General features: G+C 52.0%; 1 protein-coding gene across 3 annotated transcripts in view; it reads right to left on the bottom strand.

Annotated features, from left to right (window-relative positions):
- ADCY5 (adenylate cyclase 5) overlaps positions 1-18,498 on the bottom strand; it is a 162,745-nt gene that overhangs the window by 114,826 nt on the left and 29,421 nt on the right. The gene's annotated exons all lie outside the window — the stretch shown is intronic.

The raw sequence follows: 18,498 nt of genomic DNA, 5'->3' as shown, positions 1-18,498 counted from the left end.
TCATAGGGTCTGGGGCTCTGCCTCGGGGACCTCTAGGCAGAGGTGACACAGGGACACTGGGAGGTGCTCAGTTCTCTGAGACTTTGAAGGATGGATCCGAATATGCCTTACCATCCATCATTGCCACATCCTCCACCCCCCGGTAACCTCTAGTCCAGATTCCAGGCCCATCTCCCCTGCTCCAAACCATCGCGCTCACGGCCACTACCACAGGATAATCTTCTTCAAATGCCATTTTTATCCAATCGCTCCTCAGCTCAAGTGCCTGAAATAGCTCACCCCAGCTTATCAGATCATATCTAAACCTTCACAGCACTGGCATCCCGACACACTCCAACCCACATCCAGGTTTTCACCACTCAGGCCACATACATCTCTTCCCTGTCCCAATTTTCTTGTCCCTGCCACGCCTCCTTTTCTTTTTCTTTCTTTCTTTCTTCCTTTCTTTTTTTTTTTTTGGCCAGGCCCATGGCATGTGGAAGTTCCCGGGCCAGGGAGAGAACCCGTGCCACAGCAGCGACCCAAGCTGCAACAGTGACAAGGCCGTATCCTTAACCCACTGAGCCCCGAGAGGACGCCCACATTTTTCTCTACTCATGCCATTCCCCCTCTCCTGCCACGTCCTTGTGTCCTGGTTCATGCTCCCATCCCTCAACAAATCACGCTATATTCTGTCACTATAGGCACCTGCATCTGCTGTGATGTAGAAATGACCATTTGATTGTGGGTTCCAGATTTCTAACTTCATTGCAAATTCCTCAAGGGGGGATCTTTCTCTTTCATTGGGCTGTGAGCTCTCCTTGTTAGACTGGGAGCTCCCAGAGGACCCATGATGGATCTTCCTCCATCAGACTAGGCACTTACTAGATAACCAGCTTCCCCATTAGAATTCCTGGGGATAGAGCCGGGGGAGACATCCCTCTGCCTCCCCTAGGCCTCAGCCACTCACAGGCTTCTCTCCACCACAGCTATAGCTTCCAAGGTAAGTTGAAGGGTGAAGTGTAGGGCAGTGTCATCCACTGGAAAGTTCTGTAATGCTGGAAATGTTCTGTAGCTGAGCTGCCCACTGGAGTGGTCACCGGTGGCATGAGGCTATCGAGCATTTGAAATGTGATGAGTCTCAAGTGAGATGTACTGGGAGTTCCCATGGTGGCACAGCAGAAACGAATCCGACTAGGAACCAGGAGGTTGCAGTTTCGATCCCTGGCCTCACTCAGTGGGTTAAGGATCCGGTGTTGCCGTGAGCTGTGGTGTAGGTCACAGATGCGGCTCAGACGCTGTGTTGCTGTGGCTGTGGCGGAGACCAGTGGCTGTAGCTCTGATTGGACCCCTAGCCTGGGAATCTCCATATGCCACAGGTATGGCCCTAAAAAGCAAAAAAAAAAAAAGAAGAAAGAAAAGAAAAAGAAAAAGTGACATGTACTGTAAGCATAATACAGATGCAGATTTCAAAGACTTAGTAAAGACGCAAAATATCTTGATTTTTTTATATTGGCTACCTGTTAAAATGCTAATACTTTGGATATGTTGGGTTGCATAAAAGTGCTCACACAAATTTACCTGCTTCTTTTCATTTTTTAAAAACGCGGCTACTGGCAAAAAAATTTAAATTACACGTGTGGCTTATGTCCCTATTAAACAGTGGCAGTCCTGAGCGCTCTGAGTGTAGCCACGGATCTGTACCTTTTCGTTAAAATAGTCTCTCTCACCTCTGAAGGGTGCCATGAGTGTCCCTTTTGAATTGTCTCCATGTCTCACCTTTTTTTGCTCTCCCTCCATATTGCTTAATGCAGCAAAAAAAAAAAAAAAAAAAAACCAACCACATAACATGAAATCTACCGTTTTAACAAAAATTTAACAAGGCACCACATTGTTAACTTTATGTACTTTGTTGTACAATATCACTTTTCTTAGTTTTATTTCTCCTGGTGTATACCTCTCTGATAGATGCCTCAGTCCTACTAATTAATTAATTAACTCATTTGTAATTAAATAACTTTTTCTTTTTATGGCTGCACCTGCAGCAAGTGGAAGTTTCTGGGCCAAGGGTCAAACTGGAGCTGCAGCTGAGGCCTGTGTCACAGCCATGGCAACACCGAATCTGAGCAGCATCTGAAATCTATGCCACGTCTTGAGGCAATGCCAGATCTTTAACCCATTGAGCAAGGCCGGCGATCAAACCCACATCCTCACAGAGACTACACGGGGTCCTTAACCCACTGAGCCACAATGGGAACTCCAAGTTAATTAATTTAGACCTTTAGGGTCCTAATGCTGAATTTCCCATCTCAGGAATACTTTCCGAATAACCATAATCATAATAGCACGCTTCTTGTGGATTGCTCCTTAACTGTAATATGGTGCTTTTTGCATGGTGAGCCTGTGAAGCAGGCAGGTCGGGCCTTGAAGAGTTAAGGGAACAGAAGCTCAGGGAGGTTAAGTCAAGTGTGCAAAGGCAGTGTCATGACCAGGACCCAAACCCCTGACACCCAGACACCTTCCACTGCACACATGCAGTGGATATGGTTTAGAAAGAGCAGAATTATATGCTTTTCTTGCTCTTATAGGAAAGACTGGGACACACCTCAAATAAAAGGAAAGGAAATGTTATTAAAATAGGCGTTGGTGGTAAGGTCTAAAGAGGGGAGGTCTTTAAGAATTCTAAAACAGGAGTCTGTGGGCCTCAGTTCCAGAATCACTTCTGCTCTCAAGGAACGGTATGCCCCTGGATCACCACTCCTTTGGATCTTTGCACTTTGGTCTCCTCACATGTAACACAGGAGCTAGATGCTTCAAGAACCAGCTGGATAGGCACTTGCTTACCATGCTAATGGGAATGCAAACCAGCTCGATCCTTTTGTACAGCAATTTGGCAATATGTGTCAAGAGCCTTAGAAACTTTCAAACTCTTTGACCCAGTAATTCCACTTCTGAGAATCCTAGGGAAATAATCCTAAATAAGCAAAAAGCTCTATGGGCAAGGGCCTTCATCTCAGCACTACTTATGACACTAGAACACAGGGAATGAGCTTAAGTCTAATAGTAGGAGAATGGCTAACCTATGATATGGCAAGTCCCCTTAATAAAATATTATGCAGTTATTTGAAAAAAACAAACAAAGCATCAACATAGAGGGTGCTTTGGGCCATATGAAAGAAGTAGGATATTCAAAGGCTGGTACTGTGTAATTGCAATTAAAATCTTTCATAAAAGCAGTTTGCACTCCTACATGGGGGTTTAACACCTACATGTTCACAAAAACTCAAAGGAAATTCACTGTAACACCAGTGGTGACTATTCAGAGTGATGGGACTCTGGGTGTTTGGGTTTTCTTTTTTCCTCAGTTTTTAAATGTGCATAAATAATTTTGGGAAAAATACATAACGAGGGGCCTGATCTGAGTATTCATGGCTCCAACAGGTGGATGGATCAGATAGGGGGGAAAGAGGGGGCTCTGATGCTAAGCCCAGGCGCTTGCCTAGGGCACTCAGCGAAACACCAAGCACCTGAGGACTCAGGAAAAGCAAAACATCAGGAGAGCAGGGACCAGCGTAATCCATGTGCAGGTGTGGAATGATCATCCCAATTCCCCTCTACTTAAGAGAAAAAAAATTGTGGCTATTGGCACTTACGGTGCCAATAGCATGTGTCTGATGACCCCAAAGCCTAGAGAAGATGATTTTCAACCTGTGCTCCTTGGAGCAGTCAGTGGCTGGGGTCAAGGTGAGGGAGCTGGGCACAGGAAGGGGAGATGGTGACCGAAGTGACCACTGACTGTGTTTTGCCCAGGGACATCTACGTAAGAGTTCATTGACACATTGGGGGCAAGGTCAAGGTAGCTTTTCCTGAGCGGGTGGGGAAGAAAGCTGGGATCATGCTGAGCCTGACCTCTCTCCCTGGGCAGCCTTCATCATTGCAGGAACAACTTTTTTCCAAACTTCCTAGCTGTTCTCTGAGGCCCCTGCTGTGACACAGAGCCAGGACCAAACCAACCTCCAGAGAACATGGACTGTCTCAGAAAGGGCCTTAGAAATACATCAGGAGACTGAGATGACCCCGGATGACCCCAGGGTGCCGCCCCCGCCAGAATCCACAGGCAATGCCTCAGACAAGGCCTGGCCAGGCTGGAGCAGGTCCAGAGGGGAGAGCCACATAGACAAAGGCTGTGACAAGGCAGACCTACTGTGCACCAGCTCCTCCAAGACCAGTGCTAAACACCCCGTGAGCTTAGAGAAACACAGGACACAAGAAGTAAGCGCATTGTGCCAAGCTGGATGGGCACCCCCGGCCCCCCTCTCTCTCCGAGCTGAGATAGGCTGAGAACAGGCTGGTGGAGGGTTCAGATAAATTAAGAGAAGGCAGAACCAGCATGACTGGTTATCAAGGGACATGAGAGATGCCTGGACCACAAGCACGACCTTTTAAGGCTGATGGCAAGGAGGACAGCCCTCCACTCTCCAAACATACGGCTTGGGCCAGGCCCAGAGGTGGAATGCCGGGGCTGCAGAGCATGGCTCTAACTCAGAGTTACTATTCTTGGGACCAAATCTGGCTGCCTGACAGCACCGGACTTGTGGTAAGCCTGGTGACAGTGTGACTGACAACACTGGTGGAATGCTAGAAGGCAAGGCGGGTGTGGGGCTCATAGTACAAGCAAGAGTGTCTTCTAACTTCTCCATCCCAAGACAGAGAAGCTCATAGGACCATGTTGGGGAAAGTGTTCAAATGGGACTCAAGTCACATCCACAGTTTTTCCTTTTTGGCAGGAGGATGTACTTATTATCTAATTAAAGACTGACAATTGTAAAGAAGGAAATCATTAAAGCATCCCACAATACTGATGTGATGGACAGTGAAATCAAAAGATGTCTTTACCAGGGCCTCCATGTCCTGCAGAATCTTAAGTGGCATGAAAAGCACACATTGAGAGCCAGAGAGACCGGGTTTTGAATGCTGGCTCCACCACCTGCAGCATGTGTGAGCCAGGTCCCCTTTTCTCATCAGTGAGAAGGGGTGATAACATCCACCTACCAGAATCACCACGAGGAAAAGCCTGGGCAGTGTTCCTGGGCGCACCAGGGCAATGAGGAACCCATTCTCAGCTGCATCTTCCTAAGGTCGCCACCTTCTCCTCCTCCCAGCCCGCCCTGCTACCACCACCAGGTAACTGAACCAACCGCCTCAGTCATAAGCTCCCCAAGAGCTCCCATCCATGAGATTAGGAATGAACCCCAGACAGAGTTCCCAAAGTGGCTTAACAGTAATGAACCCAACTAGCATCCAGGGTTCAATCCTTGGCCTCACTCCGTGGGTTAGATATCCCATGTGGCTGTGGCTGTGGCGTGTGGGCCTTCAGCTGCATCTCCAATTCAACCCCTGGCCTGGGAACGTCCGTATGCTGCACGTGTGGCCTTAAAAAGCAAAAAAAAAAAAAAAAAAAAAGAGAATCATCCCTGGAGCCAGCCTTTCGCTGCCCACCTGGGGCCTCTCTCCTCACACAGCCCCTCCCATGGGCCCTGGTCCTTCCTTCCTGTGTGTCCTTGTCACATTCCTCCTTGTGTCCCTTCTGCTGTCAATCCCATCTCTCCATGGAATCCATACCCATGTAGAGACCCTCCTCCGTGAGGTCTTCTCTGACACTCCAGCCAGAAGGAACCTCTCTCTCCCCACCACCTTCCCTCCACGCTGCTTGCTGTGGTCAGCTATGTGGAGCAGCTCATCTTCCTGACCTAGCGGTTTGCGTGTGGTTAGTTTGCGAGAAAGGAGTAAGACCCAGTCCTTGCCCCTCAAAGAACCTGAAGTGCAGTGAGGAAGAACAGCAGTATGGCCACCCAGGAAACAGGGAATACGGCAGAACAGCCAACTGCAAAGCACCCCCAGAAGCGGCGCTCTCGGCACTGCGTCTGCGTCACAACCAAGCAGAGCCAAGCAGAGGCGCTGCCTGCCAGCTCTGGGAGGGGACTTGTCAACACAGCACAAATGGCGGGTGAAGAAAAAACACCCAGCACCCACATGCTGAGAACCCAAGACCCCAGCAAAGACAGGGTTCCTCTGCCCCCAGCACCTGACCTTGGGCAAACCCAGCGGATGGACATGGTTACCCTTGAGCATCACGCAGAGTGCCCCCTGGTAGCTTCGGCACTGGCCTCACACCCCTCAGCCCGGACTTCACACTCTTGAGAGGTCAGAAGGATGGGGCCAGAAGGCGGGCAGTCGGCCCACATCCCCTGCCTGTGTTTGGGACCTGGGCCCCGCCTTGGCCCCTCTCTCCAGCTGTGCTCTGGAGAGAAGAATGTGTACTATGCCCAGAACAAACACTCACGCAGGCCTCCTGGGTGGGAAGGCAGCTCAGAAAAGTAGGAGCCTCCACCCCCATCAGACAAGAGCTCCTGGCAGCTCTGTGAGCTGCGTGTGTCACCAGCGCCAGAGTTCAGCTCTAGGGGATTTTCAGACCAGATGGAGCATGGTGGGAAAGTCACCAAGGGCTCCCTGGAAGAGCCAGCTAAACCTGGAATTGTCTGAGCACGAGCCTCCACATCCCCCACTCCCTCACCTCCTCCCACCCCCCTCCCCCCACCCCCGCTACAAGGGAAGGGGTCTTATTCCGTGTTTTTACACTCCATCTTCAATCAGCTCTCAAAGAGAATCCCTGTCTGAGGGGCTGGTAAATGTGCTTATTTTGGGGTTCAAGCTCCCCACTCTGGCCTCCCCTGAGCCTCTGTTTTCCCCTGTACACAGGGAGAACTAGACAGACTTCTCCCTTGCCTTCGGGGTGCTGCTGGGACAACACGGAGATGACAGAGGGAAGGCAGTGGGGAACGAGCACGCCAGAACCACCAGAAACATGACTGTTGCTGCCATTTGGCTGGAGCAGTGAATGGAAGCAGAGCTGCCTGATGGAGGGCTTGGGCCAACCAGTGGCCTGCCCTCCTGCTGCTGTGGCCTTGACTTTGTGGCCAAGACCCAGACCTGCAGTGGCCATAGCGGCCCCATCCCTGCGCACTCCTCCCTCCAGCCCTGGGAACCAGCGTAGAGCTGACAGAGATGGACGGACAGGCACAAGTCATCTCGGGCCAGAGTGTGGACATGTTCCAAGTCCCCTTCTTCTTAGACGGCAAATGCTTCCAAGAGGCCATCCAATCAGAGAAGATGGACTCCAGCTCTGTTGGGACCCAAGGGAGCGACGAGAGGCAAGAAGGGGAGACGCGCCCCTTCCACGCTTGAGTGGTACCATGCTAAGAACAAGGTCCTTGCGGTTCCCCCCTCTAGCAAGCACACCTTTTTATTTTTCTCTATTTCGGATGCTTTCACACCTTGGGCTCTAGTCAATTCCCAGAGCTAGAAAATGATTTACCTCTTGCCTATGAGAGCCTTCCATACGCAAATCAGCCCACCCAGAGCCCCAGCCCCAGCTACCCCCTTTATCAACTTTCACTCCCACACTCCAGGACCACTCCCCTGCCCTCATCACCCCAGGAACAGTTCTATGCTCAAAAGCCCCCTGAAATTTTTCACACTGGCCAGTTCTAAGCTTGCTTACCCCTCCTCGTCTAGCCCTCCTGGAGAAACCACAGTGGAGGCTCGTGTCCACGTTTCCCCTCACGGCTCCTCCCAACTGAGCCATGCTTCCCTATGTGACGCCCCCTCCCTTTCTCCCTTTCCTCCTCGGAACTGTAACAATCTTTTTCTTTCTTTCTTTTTTCTATTTAAGGCCGCACCTGTGGCATCTGGAAGTTCCCAGGCTAGGGGTCGAATCAGAGCTGCAGCCACCAGCCCACACCACAGCCACAGCAACACTGGATCTGAGCAGCATCTGCAGCCTACGCTGTGGCTTGCGGCAATGCTGGATCCTTAACCCACTGAGCAAGGCCAGGGATGGAACCCACAACCTCAGAGACAACATCGGGTCCTTAAATCTGCTTAGCCACAACAGGAACTCGTAACGATCTTTTTCAATGGCAGCCATCTCCGAATCTGTTGGCCTCACCATACCTGGATAATAATAACACTTACATTTTAAAACAGTCAGCCTAGGGTTCTCCAGTCAGTTATAAAGATAGCTGTCTGGTGCCAAGGACCAGCAAAGTGGTCTTTCATTTGAGTTGGAGGGAGCGAGGATGAGAGGCAAGGGATTTTTTTTTCCTTCTAAAACTGCTTTTTAGACTCAGAGATATTCCCTTTCATTTCTCCCACGATCGCTCGTACGGCACAAACAATGGTCTAATGAACACTGCCTGCTGTAATGCTGGGAAGGACAAGGATGCTCGGGTGACTTGGGGTTGAGCAAGCTGGCGTTCCCACAGCTCCGCCCAGCTGGGCTCCTTATAAGGCTCTTGACAGTGTCCAGGCCCGCTCCTCTCCTGTCCCACACCAGCTCCTCTCAGGGACATGCTACCATGCTCAGCCAGCCTGTCACTCACACAGCCGCCCTGCAGGCCAGGCCACGGCTATTGCTCCTGTTTCCCAGGAAATCCATGACCTTTTCCATCTGGGCACCAGGTCACGCCTTGGTTTTGGATCAAAACTCTTCAACTTGAAGCCTTTCACATGCAGGCTTGGGGACATCCTTGGCGTTCAGCCACCACATTTCCCTGAACTGACCGCTCCTCTGTTCTAGGAATGCGACACCCCCTCAGCTGCCCATCCTTGCCAAGCTTCATCATCCTGCTCTGCCCGCTGGTTCCCTCAAGGCCACATACCCAGTCCCAACTCTGACCACCAACTACCTTCTCAAGACACCTGACCACTCTCTATGTCCCATGCAGCCCCATCAATAAACCCCTCTCCTAGACCCCACCCCTTCTCCAGCATTGGCATCACCCTTCAGTATCCAATCTTAGTCCTTGGATTTCCCTAGTTACCAAGAAGAATGAGATTGGATAAACACAATGTGATCTATCCACGCAACTGAATATTATTCAGCCATAAACAGGAATGACGTACATGACATATGCTCCAACAAGAACAAGCCTCAAAGCCCTTATGCTAAGTGAAAGAAGCCAGACACAAAAAGATACATATTGCATGATTCCATTTATATGAACTATCCAGAATAGGTAAGTCCATAGAGACAGAAAGCAGACTAGTTGTTGCCAAGGGCTGGAGGAGGGGAGAATTAGCAGTGACTACTAACAGGTATGGGGTTTTCCTGGGGGGTGGGGGCGTGACACAAATGTTTGGGACTAGGAGTTCCCTGGTGGCCTAGAGGTTAAGGACCTGGCAGTGGTCACTGCTGTGGCATGGGTTCTTTTCCTGGCCCAGGAACTTCCACATGCCGTGGGCAGGGCCAAAAAAAAAAATTGGGGGACTAGACAGAAGGGGTGATGGCACAGCATCATGAGTATATTAAGTGCTACTGAATTGTACGATTTGAAATGGTTAATTTTGTATTATGCAAACCATGAACCATCACCTCCCTGGGATACCCCATGAATATAGTCACAATACTTACCTGCAGTGTTGTTGTGAGGATTAAACGAGATAATGCAGGGCCATCACAGGAAAGACACTCATCTGTACACTCAGCAAGAAAATTAGTATCCAAATGTTAATTTAAAAAAAACCAACAGACAAAATTCTAGCTATATGGACTGCATTTACAGATGCACAATACATTTCTGCAGATAGAGGAAAGACTTAGAGAACTAGCTAGGGTTTTTGTTTTTGTTTTCTTTTTTGGCCACCCCACAGCACATGGAGTTCCCAGGCCAGGGATCAGATACAGGCCGCAGTTGCAACCGAAGCCTCAGCTGCAGCAACGACAGATCCTTAACCCACTGCGCCAGGCCGGGGATTGAGCCTACATCTCAGCACTCCCAAGACACCACCAATCCTGATGCACCACAGCAGGAACTCCTTTTTTTTTTTTTTTTTTTTTAAGGGTTTTAAGCTTATAGATTTTTTTTTTAAAAGGGTTTTAAGCTTATGGATTATTATTTTTTTTTGTCCCTTTGTCTTTTTAGGGCCGCACCCGTGGCATGTGGAGGTTCCCAAGCTAGGGGTCTAATCGGAGCTGTAGGCGCTGGCCTATGCCACAGCTCACAGCAAACTGGATCCTTAACCCAGTGAGCAAGTCCAGGGATCGAACCCGCAACTTCATGGTTCCTAGTCAGATTCGTTATTCACTGAGCCATGACGGGAACTCCACCTTATGGATTTTTTTAATTTAATTTAATTTTTTTTGGTAAAACTGTCTATCTAGACAGAATATAGTAAGGAGTCCAGGAAGCTGGACTCTAGTTCTAATTCTGCCCCTAACCAGCCTGTGAGGCTTCTGTGCAATGCCCTCCCAATCTGAACCTCAATTTCCTGGTCTTGAGAAGGGCTTAACCAGGACAATGGCCCAGTTTAACCAGACCTCCTCAGCCCCAAGTTCCTCTACATGCCAGGGCCTGCTCAAGGCACCACAGGGTCCCTGGGGATTAGTGAGAGCGTGCAACAGAGAGCATGCAACACCACTGTAAAACCAGGCAGAATGAGCAAAAGAGAACAGATGGCCCAGCACACGGGGCTTTCAACATGGCCACAGCGAAGGTATGCTTTGAACCAGGGCCTCAAGGCAGGACACAGCTTTCTCAGGCGGACAGGGGGAGTTCCCAGCCACAGACCTGTCCAAGCAGCAGGCCCAGTGATGGAAGAGTCACCATAAACTCTCATTTGAATCCCTAGCACCAAGGTTCCCAAAGAGGGGTCCTTAAGCTGGCAGCAGCAGCATCACCTGGGAACTGGCTAGAAATTCAAATTCTTGGACCACCTTGGGACTTGGAAACTCTCGGTGGGGCCCAGGAAACCCTGCGGGTGGTTAAGATATGCTGCCCTAACACCTGCTTCCTTAACAGTGGAAACTGCCCTGAAAGACACTCCTTCAGGGCCCAGACCCGCCCGTCTGCCAGGCCCCAGTTGGCTGAACTTGAGAGTTTCCTGGGCTCTAAGGAGCTAATCGATCCCCTAGACAGAGATTAACTTTCCCTCTCGTCATCAGCCCACTGGCCTGGGAAAGGCAAACACCTAGAGGGAGAGCCCTAATAAATCTGTCTGCCGGAGGCGCCCCAGCCTTTTTCACAGCCCCTCCCACACCCATTCCCCCACACCCAGACCTGTGCTGGGTGGCCCTGTAGCCCCGATGTCCTCAAACCAGAGAAGGCAGAGGAACCTCCCTCAGTTCTCCCCACACAGCGGGTGCTGGGATCCTATCATCCCAGCAGGAAGCCCCTGTCCGCCCCCAGGGCCCCCTCCAGAGCCAGGAGGCTGAGGGAGGGAGGGATAGGGGTGGGAACTCAGTTCCTCACTCTCAAGGGTGGCAGGGTGACTGGGAGTTTCCTTTCTAGAACTCCCCCGGAAATGGGCCACAAAGACTCCCTTGGGGGGGGGGGCGGGGGGGGGGGCTTCTCCACGCATCGCCTCCTCCTGGAGGGAGCAGCCTGGGACCATCCCTGCCTTCCAGGTGTCAGGTCACCCTCCCTTATTCCAAGGTCCCGGGCCACACCCTGCACCGGTGGGGCACCCTTCCACCGCCTACCTACGAGTTCCTCCGTGACCTTTGAGACTCAGATTTCTGGAAAACCAGGGTAACAATACCCTCCTTAGAAAGGGCTGTAATGAGGACAAAATCAAAAGACACACCACACCAAGTACACTTAGGAAGGGCTCAAACACGCACGCGCTGACATTTGTCATCGCCGTCACATCCGTCCTTCACTCAGACCCCTCCAATGGCTGATGGTCACCTACTGCGAAAAGCTCAGATTTCCTCAGCCCTGGCCATTCTGGCTCCCACGCACCTCCAAACCAGCAGCAACACAAAGACTGTCTCCCTCTCCATTTGTCAAATATGCCTTCCACTATCAAGCCTGACCTCCATGACCATCCCCGTTCTTTTTGGCAAGAAAGCTCACCTTTGCTGCCCCCAGAGCCCCTTTGCCCACTCCCAGCCTTCTGCCCAGTCTTCTAGTGCTAAGTGTCTGCTTTCAGGAGGGGTTGCTCACAGAGGGCTGAGCAAGCAAAGCAGATGTCTGGAAAACTGAATGGAATCCTTCCAGGTTCCGAAGAGAAAGCAGAGCCTTAAATAAGCAGGGAGCAAGTGGACACTGGCCCGTCCTTCCCCGTCGCTGTCCAAGCAATCAGGTGATCACGCTAGGGGTCCTGTGGTGGGCACCTGAGGGAGGTCATGTTCTGAGAGGCCGTGTCCTCAGAGCTCCCAGCCTGCGACAGAAATCTGCAGAGATAACAGATGCTGACCCAGCCCCCAGGGGACAGAGGACAAAGGCCTGAGCCCAGGCCAGGATGCCAGCACCTGCCTGCTCTTCTCATCCCCGGGCTGAGACCCACCACCCAGAGGTGCTTCCAGCCCCCCACAGTGTGCCCTCCCAGCAAGACCAGTTCCACCCACAGGACCCAGGACCCAGCCCCCACCCATCCTAAAAGCAAAGCAGGGAGGGGGTTAAAGCTGCTCCTGAACTCAGACTCTGAGGCCAGGGCAGCCTGGGGACCCAGGCCTCTGGCACCCCTGCCCCCAAATGGCTCCGCCTAAAGGACAGCTGGGCTGACATGTCAATACAGGTGAGGGAGCCCATGCAAAGCTTTCTGCTCCTGTTGACTGAACAACAGAGTCCCAGGTAGATGGACTGCAGCCTTCATCACCCTTCCCCATGCACAGCCCAGCTCCTGGCCCTGCAGCCTGTGGGCCACTTAGCAACCCCCCTATCCAAACAGAACTTCCCAGCTTCTGGAGCATGCCCGCTCCCCCAGTGCAGGCCAGCAGAGCTTCAGAACACCCAGCCAGGAGCTCAGGACACCTGGCCTCCCCTCTAGAAGATGCCAGCAAGGCCCCCCTCACAAAATCTCCCTCCACGTAGGGGGATCAGAAGAGACAACAGGAGGAAGGGGGCTAGACTTCAGCAAGGCCTCCTGACCAAAGGCATCGTCCCCTATGGGCCCTATTGAACTTGGCCTGGGAGCCCTGTCTTAGTTCAGATTCCTGCCCCAGGCTGCCCTTAGAGAAGGCATCTTTGCCACTAGTAATTAGGGTGGGGTGGGGGGATAGGACAGAGTGACCGAAAAACAACCTGATAGGACTGTCCCTGGGTGTTTCCCTCTGACTCCGAATAAATGTCAAGTCATGCAACCACAGGTCTCCCAGCATCCTTAAAGAGAGATCCCCTAGGGGCCGGGGCCCCAGGGATGGTCCTTAAGGTGACAGGGTTCAGGGAACAGAGATGGCAGTTGCAGTGCTGGAGGCAAAGAGCTCTTAGAGAAGGTGGACACCAAAACCAAAGAGGGGAACGTGCTCAACAGGCTGAATGTACAGGGTCCAGGGCAGAAGGAAACTGAGCCCCTGTGGAGGACAGATCACCAACTGGTGAAGTGGGCTCTGGGATCCATCTCCATTGCCTCTCTCGTTTCCTATCTCTGGTCTTCAGCTTTACCATTAAAACAATATCTGGAAAACTAGAAACATCTGGATCCTGCCTCAGGCTAAAAACAAAACAAACAAACAAACAACGGAGAAAAAGGCAGTCATGGTCACGTGCTCAGCTGATGATTGCCCTAAATAGTCCTGTCTACGAACATGCCTGTCGCAATGGCTGGGGACTGTGCCCCACCAGGTACAGAGGCGCAGCCATGCCTCCAGAGCAGGCGTCACAGCCCAGGCTTGGACTCTGTTTCCTGGTGAGATCTAAATTTGTGAGAAATCACGAAGCCCCTGGAGACATCCTTGGTGTTAGAAGCAGACTTCATGACATAGGCTCATCTAGGAGATGAAAAGCCTCTTTCCCCCGTTGTGTTTTCCTGTTTTCATCTGGGAAACGCTGCCGGCTTACCCGAGAAGAGCTGTGGACCCTGCTTCCCAGCAGATGGCCAAGCCCAGGACCAGGCTGTTTTCTTAAGCGGCAACCTTTCCAAAGGCAGGTGCTGAGTGCGCCTAAAACATGTCCCATTTCCCCAAACCCTCATCTCAGACAGCAGGCACACTCCCCGTCCCTGGTGAGATCCCTGAGCTATGAGCTCAGGCCCATGGGTGGGCTGGGGCCCCAGGATGGCTATCCTTTCCTGGGAGGCCTCTGATCTCAGCCCAAGGATGGGGGCAGAGGCTCCCTCCCAGATGGAGTTTATGCAGCAAAACCCCAGGAAAATGCAGGTGGCCAGGGCCTCCCTTCAGAAACTTGAGGCCTGAAGTTGGGAGGCCAGGTCAGGAGTCAGCTCTGCATCCAGACCTGCTTTGCATTCCTCCAAACAAATCCCAAGCCTCTGTGGCTCTGAGCAGAGGAGACGAATGAGCCCGCAGTCCCCAGAGACTCTGGCTTCAGGGCTACACAGGAAGCTGGTCCAGTGGAACCCACTGTCAGTCTAACCAAAATGCGTCTGATGGCAACTGGAGGCACCTCTTGTTCCCGCCTCAAAACAGGAAAGTCACAGAAAGCAGTTCCCCCTCCTCTCTGACTTGTTGCATGAGTATTTATTAAACATGATCGTGCTGGGTACCCAAGATAGAAACCCTGAAGGAGCGCACAGCAGCAGAGACCAAGGAGCGGCAGGCCCGGGCAGCAGACAGAGCAATGCCTGGGAGTCCTGTCCCAGCCCCACTGCGGCCTCTGTGCCCCTGGGCAGGTCATTTCACCTCTGTGCACGTAGCCTCACTCTCAGACAGAGCTAGGGGAGGTGACCCTGAAGGTCCCCGCCAGCTCTGATTCAAATAAAACAGAACTCCGGGAGGAAGAGAGAGAGAGACTGAAAGTGGTCCAGACAGTACGCTGTGAGCTAAAGGCCTATAAACTGCTGGGGGATCTGCCCGGGATGGGTGAGTGAAGACAGGCTTAGCGGGGACACCAAACCACCTTTCATTCCACTCCCAGCCTTCTCTGCTCCCAGGTGGACAATCTTAGCCCTTTGGCCACTCCACAATTCCACCGACTCGTCTGTGCCACACCTGAGCCCCACCTCTACACCTTCTGTGCAGCTTTATACAATCCTCTTAGCCTCTCTGAGCCTCAATTTTCGCATCTGCAAAATGGGTATGATAATAATTCCTACTTCACTGACACATCAATGAGATAATGTATGGGAAACGCTCCTCAGAAACTGTAACAAGATTTTTTTTTCTTTTTTGGCCTTTTTAGGGCCACACCTGCAGCATATAGAAGTTCCCAGATTAGGGATCGAGTCAGAGCTGTAGCTGCCGGCCTACACCACAGCCACAGCAACGCAGGATCCAAGCTGCATCTGCAACGGACACCACAGCTCACGTCAACACCGGATCCCCAGCCCACTGAGCTGGGCCAGGAGTCAAACCTACATCATCATTGATACTAGGCGGGCTCATCACCACTGAGCCACAACGGGAACTCCCCCCCCCCTTTTTTTTTTTTTTTTTGCTAGTGATTCCCTGTATCCAGTACTCAAGGCCAGAGGGACATGGGAGCTCTAGGTCGGGGGGCGGGAGAAAACAGCATTTCTGAGGACCAGTTCCGAGCTAGGGACTTTACTTGGCAACTTATCTTAAAAGCAACGCCTCTGAGAATTGACAAATGAGGAAATTGAGGCTCTGTAACCTATCCAAGGTCACACGGGTAAACAAGGCAGGAAGCAGGATTTCAACGTGAGGCTGTCTGACTCCAAAGCTTCCCCCACATCAGCCTCTGGGACCCCCAGAGAGAAGAGCCGAGGGGTGAGCCACAGCAGGGCCCGCAAGCCCCCTCCTGGTCACCAGGGAGGAGACCCATGGGTTCTCCCACGGTCCCCACTGGCCCTCGGGTCTGACAGGAACTGTTTATTCTAGACTCTGATATTTTCTGTAAACATGGCTTGGGTTGCCAAGAGAGGGAGAGAAATTCATTTGTTAGAGAGGCATGAGACGCAACCATTAAACTTCCTTTGACTCCGCCAGGGACTGGGGGACAGGGCGGAACCAGGCCTGGACAGAGCCCCAACGAGCCTCTCCCCAGCCCTGCCAAGCATGAGGACACCTCTGTGCCAGAGCGCCTGCGGTCGGCTGGTCGGGCCACTTCTCACCAGAGCCCCAGGGAGACCTCTGTGGTACAAGACAAAATGACCCAGATTCTTTCCGAGCTGGGCCACTTGTCCTCCCAGGGGAGCGGGGGGATGGACGGCGGCCCCTGGGAGAGCTAATGAGCCTCTCTTCAGTGTCTGTGGGACCGTTTAGAAAATGATTACTTTTCCTGCGACCCAGAGAGAAGGGGTGGCACGTCCCATCGTGCTTCTGGGGCCTTAGGGAGGAGCTCCAACCAGGGAGAATGCCGCTTAATTACCAAGCCCAGACGTCCGTCAGGTTTAATCTGCTACACCACCTTACTCCGCAGTGCTCCTTTTAAGTGTGCCTTTATTTTACCAAACACCACACCCTTGGGGAAAAATGCACAGTGAAGAAACTGAGCAGTGAGGGCTCCGCCAACTGACCTGGGGTGGCACAGAAAGGCAAATTTGGGGGCACATTTTTTTAGGACATACTAAGTACATATGGGTAAATGGACACGATGGTTGGAGTTTGTTTGAATAGACCTCAAGAGGAAAAAATAAATAAATGAAGCAAACGTGGGCAAAGCCATGCCAAGTGTTGAAGCTGAATGATGGGTATATGGGAGTTTAATATTATCCACTCTGCGTTGCCATGTTTCTTATTGGAAAATCTGAGACAAAGGCCCCACCCAGGGGTGGGATGTTAAAATGCAGGACCCAGGTAAGGGGCCCAGTGAGGGGACAGGGAAAGGGAGGCCGAGGGAAGGAGGAAGAGGCGGTGCAAGGGGTGATGGTGATGTCACCTCGAGGGGGTGGCGCTCTCTGGGACCCGCTGTCCTGTTGGGCAGGTCACCTCCACCCCAACAGCTCTCTTTCTGAGCCTTCACTCTTAGGACTCACTTCCAGACTCTTCCCCCAGAGGGGCTAATAGCAAGAATCTCCTCCTCTGGAACTTTCATCATCAGAGCGTTTTGTCAGTTGGGTTGGGGAAGACACGAGGCCACCCACAGAGAGGTGGCCTAGCCAGCCTCACAAGGCCCTCCCTGGTCCCCATCTGATGGGAAAGTGGAGGAGGAAGCTGTAAGGACAAGGGACACTCAGACTCTGCCCCTTCATTGGAGGGAAACGTCAGGACATGACAGTTCTCTCAGAGAACCTTGGAGACACCTCAAGATCTGGAGCAAATTTCCACAGACAGGGCGCCTTAATACTGAGGAAGATGCAAACCCACAGCTCACGTTTGCAAACCCCCTCTGCTATGAACTGAACTGTATCCCCCCAGATTGCTAGGTCCCCCAAGGTGACTGTATTTGGAGATGGGGACTTGGAGAGGTTAGAGGGGTCACAAGGGTGGGGCCCTCATTCGATAGGACTGGTGCCCTTATAACCAGAGGAAGAGGCATCAGAGATTTCTCTGGGCTGATGCACAGAGGACAGGCCACCTGAGAGCCCAGCCATCTGCAAGCCAGGAAGAGGTCTCACCATAAACCAAACATGATCTTGGACTTCCAGCCTCTAGAACTTTGAGAAAATGGATATGTTGTTTAAACCAAGTCTGTGGTATTTGGTTACAGACGCCCAAACTGACTAACCCTTCCCTTCAGACACATGAACGCCAAAAGTGCCTGGCGGTTCCATTGGACCCAATGAGCACACCTGTCAGGCTCAGGTTGCCCTTGATTTCCTAGCATCTCCAAAGGTACAGGATCCCTCCTTCCTCCTTGCCCTGCCATGCATGATCTGGGCTAGGGTTAGGGCTAGGGTTACAGTTAGGGTCAGCCTTTCCAGGGAAGGAAAGGAGTTGGTACCAAGGAGAGGCCCCCACCCTCTCCTCCTCCTCCTTCCTCTTTCCCAGACTCCCCACAGGGCCGTGAGGGAAACCACCGCCTGCTGGCCAAGCCAGCCAGAACCAGTGAGCCCTCCTCCCTCGCAGGCCCTGGACAGCCAGCCCCAGAGAGGACACATCCTTAAGCCCTTGCCCCACCACTCCCCACTGAACAAATATTTGCTAAGAACCTGCGAAGCATCATCCTTCTTTCATTCGGGCAACAAATGTGTGTTAAGTGTCCACTTTGCTGAATGCTGGAGAAACACATGGATCTCCAGGCTTTGAAGAGGCCAGAAATCTAAAAAAAAAAGAGGTGACCTGAGAAAGAGGATGGTGTCTCAAGTTAGAAGTTGGGTCTAAAGTCCCATCGATTTAGATGGGCCTCAGTCAGCCATGGACTAGCCCTGTGACCTTGGGTGGTTGCACTTCCCTGGGCCTCCATTTTTTCCACTGAAAAGGAGAGAGTTGGAGATGATAGCTAAAGTTTGTTCCACCTTGGACATTCTAGAATTCCACGAGTGGGAGTTTCCATCATGGCTCAGTGGTTAATGAATCCAACTAGGAACCATGAGGTTGCGGGTTCGATCCCTGGCCTCGTTCAGTGGGTTAAGGATCCAGCGTTGCCGTGAGCTGTGGTGTAGGTCGGAAGATGTGGCTTGGATCTTGCATTGCTGTGGCTGTGGTGTAGGCTGGCAGCT

The sequence above is a fragment of the Phacochoerus africanus genome, chromosome 1, assembly GCF_016906955.1.
Source record: "Phacochoerus africanus isolate WHEZ1 chromosome 1, ROS_Pafr_v1, whole genome shotgun sequence".
Classification (NCBI taxonomy): domain Eukaryota; kingdom Metazoa; phylum Chordata; class Mammalia; order Artiodactyla; family Suidae; genus Phacochoerus; species Phacochoerus africanus.
This window is presented reverse-complemented; position numbering and strand designations above follow the sequence as displayed.